The sequence below is a fragment of the Penaeus monodon genome, chromosome 18 (genome assembly GCF_015228065.2).
Source record: "Penaeus monodon isolate SGIC_2016 chromosome 18, NSTDA_Pmon_1, whole genome shotgun sequence".
Taxonomy (NCBI): domain Eukaryota; kingdom Metazoa; phylum Arthropoda; class Malacostraca; order Decapoda; family Penaeidae; genus Penaeus; species Penaeus monodon.
Genome location: NC_051403.1, coordinates 6,452,422 through 6,462,421, shown reverse-complemented (window position 1 = coordinate 6,462,421; position 10,000 = coordinate 6,452,422).

Sequence of the window (10,000 nt, the reverse complement as noted above, 5' to 3'; positions counted from 1 at the left end):
TGTGATTGTACACATGTTCATAATGTTCATTGCGGTTATATTTGAATCTCATGATCTTAGGTTTTCTTGGCCTAAGAAACAAGCAGCCTTTTCGCTTGCTTCTCTAACTTTAATCTGTAGTTGGTTGTAGTTCAGTGATACTGTTGGCAATCAAAATATATCATCCGCGTACCTTAGATATGATATTTGTATCTCCAAACATACAGTTCCTTCTATAGAGCACCTTTCATAATTGTTTCAGAATATATGTTAAAGGAGTGCCGGAGAAGAATGCAACCCTGTCGCACTCCTTGTTTGACTTCGAACAATTCTGTTAACACCATAATGGTTCATTACAGATGTCTGTTGGTCATACATGGCTTTATTAGTTGGATGAATTTTTTTTTTTTTTTGTGTTTGGAAACCATATCGTTCATGTTATTCCAGAGGAAATCGCGATCAAACAGTATCACAGGCTTTCAAAGTAATCAATGTAAAACATAGGTATAGGTCTTTTTGGATGTTCTTGTTTATCTCTATGATAATTTTAGATTTAGAATCTGTTTTTCTGGTACCTTTTCCAGGCGAAAACCTGCTTTTTCGTCGCAATCTCCTATCTTACTTCAACGTATTCTTTCAGCAATAATTTTCAACTAAAATTTTGCTGCATGTGACTATTAATGCAATTTCCTGTTAGTGGGCATTGTGATGATGCGTCACCTTTTTTAGGTAGGGAGTAAAGGACTGATTTTACCCAGTCTTCTGGACATCTTCCTTTGATTCCATTTTTGTATAAAGTTTGTAGAAGAAGTATTCAACACTTTCGCCAGCATTTGATTAGTTCTGTGTTATTCATCTTATTCCCGGGCGCTTGTATTCTTTTACTTCTTTTATGGCTGTTATAAACTTGTTCTAGCAGTGGCGGTGAGTTAATCTTCCCCCCCCGCTGTTAATTGAGCTTAATTAAGTTGTGTAAGATATTTATTGGAGGCCGCGGTGGCCGAATGGTTAGAGCATGGACTCAAGACTGTCCACGACGGCAATCTGAGTTCGAGTGTTCGAGTGCGGCCGGCGCGTTGTTTCCCTTGGGGCAAGGAACTTCACTCGATTGCCTGCCTAGCACTGGGTGCCAAAGCCGCCCAAAGTCAGTGCCGGGGAAATAGAGATGGTGACTTGTGAAAAAAAAAAAAAAAAATCACTAACCGGGCAGAAGGCAATGGCAAAACCACCGCTCTAAATCGCCAAGGAAAAATCCTGGAAAGCCCCATGATCGTCAGGGCGCGGTGGCCGAATGGTTAGAGTAAGCGGACTCAAGATGTCACGACGGCAAATCTGAGTTCAAGGGTTCGAGTCACCGGCCGGCGCGTTGTTTCACTTTGGGCAAGGAACTTCACTCGATTGCTTACCTAGCACGGTGGGGAAGCCAGCCCAGTCCAGTGATGGTCCCCAAGCCCAGATAAATAGAGAGAATGATAACTAAAAAGGGTAACACCGGCACTCTCAGTGAAAGGAACGGGGACCTCCTGGATCACGTACTCTACTCCAAGAGCATAACAACATGAAAAAATATAGTATATGTTGAGGACCACGCGTCTTTTTCTTTTTTGGGGTTTTTTTTTTTTTTTGGGGACGGAATAAACCCTACGTTAAAAGAAAGAAGGATCATAATTCTTTTTGTTATAGGGTTGAACAATATTGATTCCATCTATCTTTGTCTCTTTTCCATCACATAAAACAAGTCCATGATAGTGCCATTGTAGGTTTAAATTTTCGTGTGATGTTCGTACTCCTTGGTAGAGTTCTTTAGTTGCTTATTGATAGAACAGTTTTCAATCTCTGGCAATGTTCATTAAAATATTTTTCCTTATCTGTCGCCATAATCTTGATTTTTTGATTTTGTTTTTTGTAAATTACTGGATTATTGATACCCTGTGATTTTAGGCATCTTCTTGATTTCAATTTAACTTAGGGTTTTTTTCAGATATCCAGGGGGAATTTGCTTTTTCTTCATGGTGATCGTTTCTTAAGCAGCGCTCAGCAAGAGTTCTTTCCTTCTTCCCAACTCATTTCACATTGATTTGAGTCATTTTCAAATTGTTTTGACACTGTAAATTTTGATTGTTATCAAGAGTTTTGTAGCGAGCTTTAGCGGTGGTTTGGACGCTCAATCTTTTGAGTTTATTTTAAAGTCCGACAGTAGTAGTTGGTGTGTCACTGTTGCAGTCGCACCAGTTCTTGGTCTTGCATTTTTTATGCAAACTTTTCCATTTTTGGTTCAGCACAATGTAGTCAATTGTTCTTTTGTTGTGAATGAAAACCACGTGTCCAAGGTGTCTTGGGTGGTGTCTGGAACAATTATTGGCTATATAAACTAGATTATTTGTACTACAGAATTCAAAAAAAATCGTTACCTCTTTCATTTAGAATCTCCAAGGCCCGAAATTTCCCACAGGGTGCATTTTGTAGATAATTTTTCTACTTTGGCGTTGAGGTCTCCCATGATTTCTTTACATCTCCTGTTAGGATTGTTGATTCTAAAGTTATCTCGGAGAATGGTTATAAAAATTTTCAAATTTCTTCATCAAATTGCATGTTGTTGTGCGTAGCACTGTATAATACTAAGGTTATGAGGTTTTGATTGTTATTCTGACTTTGAAAATGCGATCATTTATGGCGCTGTACCCAATTAGTTGCATTTGCAGTTAGGGTTGTTTTTTTTCTCGAGAATCAAGCAATCGTGACTATAATTCCTTCTTCTTTCCAGAAAAGAATAACTGTACTTGCTTTCCTTTAGTTTTGAAACTGCCATTACTTTTCCCAATTGTCTCACTTATTCTAGTATTTGAATGTTGATCTATCCTTTCGTTAAAGACAGTATGTAATTTTACCCATCTCTTTCATTTTCCTTACGTTACACGTTCCGATTTTTAATGTGTTTCTTAATTGGACATGTTTTCTTTTATCTTCTTTGTTCCAGATGCAATTATCATTGTCAGCCTGGTTGACCACTGAATAACGCGCCCCTTGATCAACCCACGCGAAGGGCGATGTGTTATGATATCATTTCTGTATTTAATCATGGTGTAGAGGGTTTGTCAGGAGAAAAGAAAAGTGAGTGAATTCCCCAGGCTCCTCTCAACTCGCAGCTCCAAATAAACTAGGAAGAAACTATCTGCGTTAAAACAGTACACTGTAATCCGCCAGCCATATTATTTTGGTTGAAACCAGTAATAAGTAGAACTGAAGGTGTTGTCACCAGATATCCACTGCCTTGTGCGACAGTTTCACCGCAATCCTGGTATAGGGAGATAAAAGGGTGCTACATTGTTCAAGGGAACCTCAGGTGCAGGTTTATTGTCTAACCAGGAAAATATATATATGTGTGTGTATGTGGTGTGTGTGCTGGTGTGTGTGGTGTGGGAGTGTGTGTGTGTGTGTGTGATTGTGTGTGTGTGTGTGTGTTGTGATATATATATGTTATGTATATAGATGGATATATAAATATATAATAATAATATATATATATAACTATATATATATATTATATATAATATCAATCCATAACGGTATGATATGGCTTAGCAGCCGTGGACCTCTCCACCAGCCTTCGCCACTAAACTCGGATCTTACGCTTTTCTTTCCAACTTATACATCGACAGCCCGCAAAATATCTCTTGATATTGTCGCTCAGTCTTGCTTGGTTTGCCTCTTCTCTGTTTCCTATCACAATCCCTGTCAGCAAGTTTTTATCAATACTTTACTTCTCAGTACAGGACCAATAAACTTTAATTTCCTCTTGTTCAAGATGTCCAAAAGCGGTCTTTACAATTTATTTTTCTCAGCACTTCATCCATTCGTCTTCTTCTCTGTCCAGCTATAATACGTCTCAGTACTCGTCTGTAACACCACATTTCAAAACATTGATCTTTTTCTTGTCTATCTACTTCAACCACCTAACACTTCAGAACGTATGCTAAGTGCTGCGTTCAAAAGGACAGGCACTGACAAAAATGGGTGGTGGCCACTTACCAAAATAACCCTAATGCGCACGAAGAATCTCATGCCATTCGAATGGCCAAAGATATGCAATAATATCTTGTTTGTCCTTTCCAGAATGGTCGATGAATTATCCAGTTATGTGTGTGTTATTCAATTTTAATCTGTATGTCCATAAACTACAGAGATTCCCTCAATTTATGAAGCATATCATTGCTTAATGAATTTATTTTTTTTTATATCTATATCTAATCTCTATATAATCTATCTATCTATCTTATATGCATACATATTGCGTGTGTGTATGTATATATGTATATTATATATATACATAATACATACACACACACCTATCGTAGCATATCTAGATAGAAAGATAGATATATAGATATCGATATAGATATAAAAAAAATAATTCATAGAAGCAATGATATGCGTCAATATATGAGGGAATCATCTGTCGTTATGGGACATACAGATAAAATTGAATAACACACCCCATAAACTGTGATAATTATAGACCCTTCTGGAAAGGACTAAAAAAGATATGATTTCATATCTTTGGCATCGGAATGGCATGAGATACTTGTGCGCATCGCAGGGGTTATTTTCTGGTAAGTGCCACCACCTTTGTGTGCATGTCCTTTGAACCAGCACTTAGCCAGACGCTTGGTAGGTCCATGAAAAGTTTCTGAGAAATGGTTATGTTACAGGGAGAGAGAGAGTGAGCGCGCGAGAACGAGAGCGAGCGAGAGAGAGAAGAGAGAGATGATAGAGAGGGAGGATAGAGAGAGAGAGGATATAGAGGAGAGGGAGAGAGAGGATAGAGAGAGAGAGAGGAGAGAACATGTGAGAGAGAGAGAGGAGAGATCTGGAGAGGAAAGAATTTACATCAAACCTCATCAACATACATACATACATATATAAAATACACATTATAATGTGTGTGGTGTGTGTGTTGTGTGTGTGTGTGTGTGTGTGTTTGTGTGTGTGTGCTTGGTGTGTGTGTGTATGTGTGTGTGTTGTGGTGTGGTCCATACACACCCAAATATATATATATTATTAATATATAGATATATAGACATATATATATATATATATAATATATATACATAAATATATTATATATATATATATATATATAGTATATCTATATATAATATATATATATATATATATATATAGATGTATGTATGTATGTATCATAAAATATTATAATTATACACACACACACACACATACACATATATGTGTGTGTGGGTGTGTGGGGTCATGTGTTTATATATTTATATTCATATAGGATTACATAATTAAGGTAAATCTACCTAGCCAAGTCAATTGCTGGGTCCAAGCCCGGAAATAGAGAGAATGATTACCTAAAAGGCTAACACGCACTATCGTGGAAAGGAACTGGGGACCCTTACCAAACGTACTACTGCAAGAGATCCAAACATGGTGGGAAAAAAACTAAGTTATCATGCTGTGACCCACGGCGGCCTCAGACATGAACCTACCGTTAAAGGAAGGAAATATATATATTATATATATACTATATAATATATATATATATTATATATACGTATATATATATATATTAGATCTATATACATATAACATTGGACAAGACCGAAGCATTACCTTACGTACAAAGTGAGGTTATTGAACTCATTAATTTACATTGCATCATATGGTTCTGAGTGTGGGTTTGTTGAAGTAGATAGACAAGAAAAAGATCAATACGTTTGAAATGTGGTGGACAGAATGTAGTACTGCGTATTAGCTGGACAGAGAAGAAGACGAATGATGAAGTGCTGAGAAAAATAAATTGTAAAGACCGACTGTTGGACATCTTGAATAGGAGGAAGTTAAAGTTTATTGGTCATGTAATGAGAAGTAAAAGTATTGAGAAAAACTTGCTGACAGGGATGGTGATAAGAAACAGAGGAAGAGGCAAACCGAAGACAAGACTGAGCGACAATATCAAAGATATTTGCGGGCTGTCGATGGTATAAGTGGAAAGAAAAGCGTAAGATCGAGTTTAGTGGCGAAGGATGGTGGAGAGGTCCACGGCTGCTCAAGCATGAGCATACCGTTATTGATTGATTGATATATATATAAATCTTCTTTCTTCTTTTAACTGTAGGTTCATGTCTGAGCCGCCGTGGTCACAGCATGATACTTAATTGTAGTTTTCATGTTGTGATGCTCTTGGAGTGAGTACGTGGTAGGGTCCCCAGTTCCTTTCCACGGAGAGAGCCGGTGTTACCTTTTAGGTAATCATTCTCTCTATTTTATCCGGGCTTGGGACCAGCAATGACTTGGGCTGGTTTGGCCGGTGACTCGAACCCTCGAACTCAGATTGCCGTCGTGACAGTGTTGAGTCCGACGCTCTAACCATTCGGCCACCGCGGCCTTGGCGATCATGGGCTTCCATGATTTTTCTTGGCAATTTAGAGCGGTGGTTTGCCATTGCCTTCCGCCCGGTGTTTTTATTTTTTTTTATTTTTTTTTTTTTTTATCGAGTCACCATCTCTGTTTACCCGGCACTGACTTGGGCTGGCTTGGCCACCCAGTGGCAATCGAGGTGAAGTTCCTTGCCCAATGGAAACAACCGCCGGCCGGTGACTCGAACCCTCGAACTCAGATTGCCGTCGTGACAGTGTTGAGACCGACGCTCTAACCATTCGGCCACCGCGGCCCCATATATATATATATATGTATATATATATATATATATATATATATATATATATATATATATATGTATATATATGTTTTTTTTTTTTTTTTTTTTTTTTTCTCTTTTTTTTTTTTTGAGTGAGCTCAACTCCTTCCCTTGAACTGAAATTCCTCCGTTTGCCACTCACTCAAGAGGTCAGTAACTTCCTCGACCTCCTCATCTTCTCCTTGATGTCCTGGAGGGCGAACTGGTCGTACTGCCTTGCCGCCTTGAACTTCTGCTCGTGCCTGAAGATGGAGCTGCCGAAGTCGATGACGCAGGTAGTGACTCGACCCTCTTTAATGTCAACGCAGACATTCTCCTCGTGCAAGTCTGCGTGCGCGAGGCCGGAGTCATGTAGACGCTCCATGACGTCAGTCAGCTGTGCGAGGACTTCCTCTATCTGCTTAGGAGACAGATAGTCGTTCTCCCGGTAATGACCGAGCGTCAGTCCAGCATAACGACTCAGGATGCAGAACTGGCTGTCCTCGATGCACAGGCCGACGATCTACTGCGTCCCTGGCATCCCGTAGACGTGAGTGAGGGATAGGATCTCCTGCCGGAGGAGTGTTATATTGCTCCTATTCAGATCCTTCACCACCAGTTTGCAGTCGTCCTTGGTCATCAGATACGACACACCGTAAAATCCATCACCCAGGAAGCAGGACTCGAAGCCCTTCATACACCTCCGGAACTCAGCAGCCGTCAACACGGGAAGGCTCCCTTGAGGTGCCTGCGAAGAGACTCGACCGTGAATGCCATCGTCAGGAAATGCATACATATATATATATATATATATATATATATATATAATATATATATATATATATATATATATATATATATAATATATGTCATGGATGATTGTGGAAAATGGAAAGAGTTCACTTATCTTGGAGCTGTTTTTAACTAATACATATGATGATTCACCGGAGATAAAAAGAAGAATCACCAATGCCAAAAACGCCACACTTGCTCTCAATAACATCTGGAAAGACCGAAGCATTACTTTACGGACAAAGCTGAGGTTATTGAACTCATTAGTTTTCCCAATTGCATAAATAGGGTTCTGAGTGTGGGTGCTGAAGTAGATAGACAAGAAAAAGATCAATAGTTTTGAAATGTGGTGTTACAGACGAGTACTGCGTATTAGCTGGACAGAGAGGAAGACGAATGATGAAGTGCTGAGAAAAATAAATTGTAAAGACCGGCTGTTGGACATCTTGAATAGGAAGAAATTAAAGTTTATTGGTCATGTAATGAGAAGTAAAAGTATTGAGAAAAACTTGCTGACAGGGATGGTGATAGGAAACAGAGGAAGGGGCAAACCGAAGACAAGACTGAGCGACAATATCAAAGATATCTGCGGGCTGTCAATGGTACAAGTGGAAAGAAAAGCGTAAGATCGAGTTTAGTGGCGAAGGATGGTGGAGAGGTCCACGGCTGCTCAAACATGAGCATACCGTTATTGATTATGATAATATATATATATATATATATATATATATATATATATATATATATATATATATGTATAAATATATGATTTTTTTCTTTCTTTTTTTCTTTTTTTTTAACGGTATATTTTATTTATTTATTTATTTTCCATGATTTTTTTTGGCAATTTAGAGCGGTGGTTTGCCATTGCCTTTTTTTTTTTTTTTTTTTTTTTTTTTTTTTTTATCGAGTCACCATCTCTATTTACCCGGCACTGACTTGAGCTGGCTAGGCCACCCAGTGGCTAGGCAGGCAATCGAGGTGAAATTCCTTGCCCAAGGGAACAACGCGCCGGCCGGTGACTCGAACCCTCGAACTCAGATTGCCGTCGTGTAAGTCTTGAGTCCGATGCTCTAACCATTCGGCCACCGCGGCCCCCATATATATAATATATATATATATATATATATATATATATATAGTATATATATATATATATATTTTTTTTTTTTTTTTTTTTTTTTTTTTTTTTTTTTTTTTTTTTTTTTATACGGTAGGTCATGTTTGAGCCGCCGTGGTCACAGCACGATACTTATTTGTAGTTTTTCATGTTTTGATGCTCTTGGAGTGAGTACGTGGTAGGGTCCCCAGTTTCCTTTCCACGGAGAGTGCCGGTGTTATCTCTTTCAGGTAATCATTCTCTCTATTTATCCGGGCTTGGGACCAGCACTGACTTGGGTTGGCTTGGCCACCCAGTGGCTAGGTAGGCAATCGAGGTGAAGTTCCTTGCCCAAGGGAACAACGCGCCGGCCGGTGACCTCGATCCCTCGAACTCAGATTGCCATCGTGACAGTCTTGAGTCCGATGCTCTAACCACTCGGCCACCGCGGCCTATATATATATATATATATATATATATATATAATATAATATATATATATATAATATATATAATTTTACATACAAATATATATATATATATATATATATATATATATACTATATAAAAGAGAGAGAGAGAGAGAGAGAGAGAGAGGGAGAGAGAGAGAGAAGAGAAAGAGAAGTTATATCACCCTCCAGCATTATCCTTTTTCCCATCATATACCATGTACTCTCGTTTATATTTCCCACAAATATGGAAATGTGGAAACTTAAACACTTCGGCCTCACTGTGCAAATATGCAAATAGTGCATTATGAGCTGTGCTAAGATATTAATATGTAACAAACCCAATTCATGAATCTCTAAATAAGCCTCGTAAGTCGGACTGATGATCATGATGATGATGAAGATGTACAAACAATCATATTACAGTAGATCTATCACTGTAACTGATGACGGTGATGATGATGGTTGTGGTGGTGATACTAGTAAACACATACCACTGTTAATGATGATGATAATGATGAGGATGGCGAAGAAGAAGAAGAAGAAGAAGAAGAAGAAGATGATGATGATGATGATAATAACGTAATAGCTTTTTAATCATACTTTCTTCAAACTCTTCTCATTTCAAAGTATTTCTCGATTACCATAGCATTTCGTTTCAAAAGCCTCATATCTCGTTATTTACTAACATACTTTCACACTTATAAGATATATTTGCACCGTGTTTTCAGAGACTATGATATTTAGTTTCTGGTTACACTTTTCCTGGGTATAACTTGCTGTTTATGTTATCTGTGATGGCCACTCGAGATAACTGCATACTTATTGCAATGTTCTATTGATGTATCTATTGACATTGCTATGATCCACGTTTCTGCAATGTTCTTCAATTTCCGAGCGATTTGGCTTCACATTTAATAATTTAAAATTAAAGAAATAGGATTGGGGGAAAAAAAAAAAAATTTGAAAATAATTTTGCCC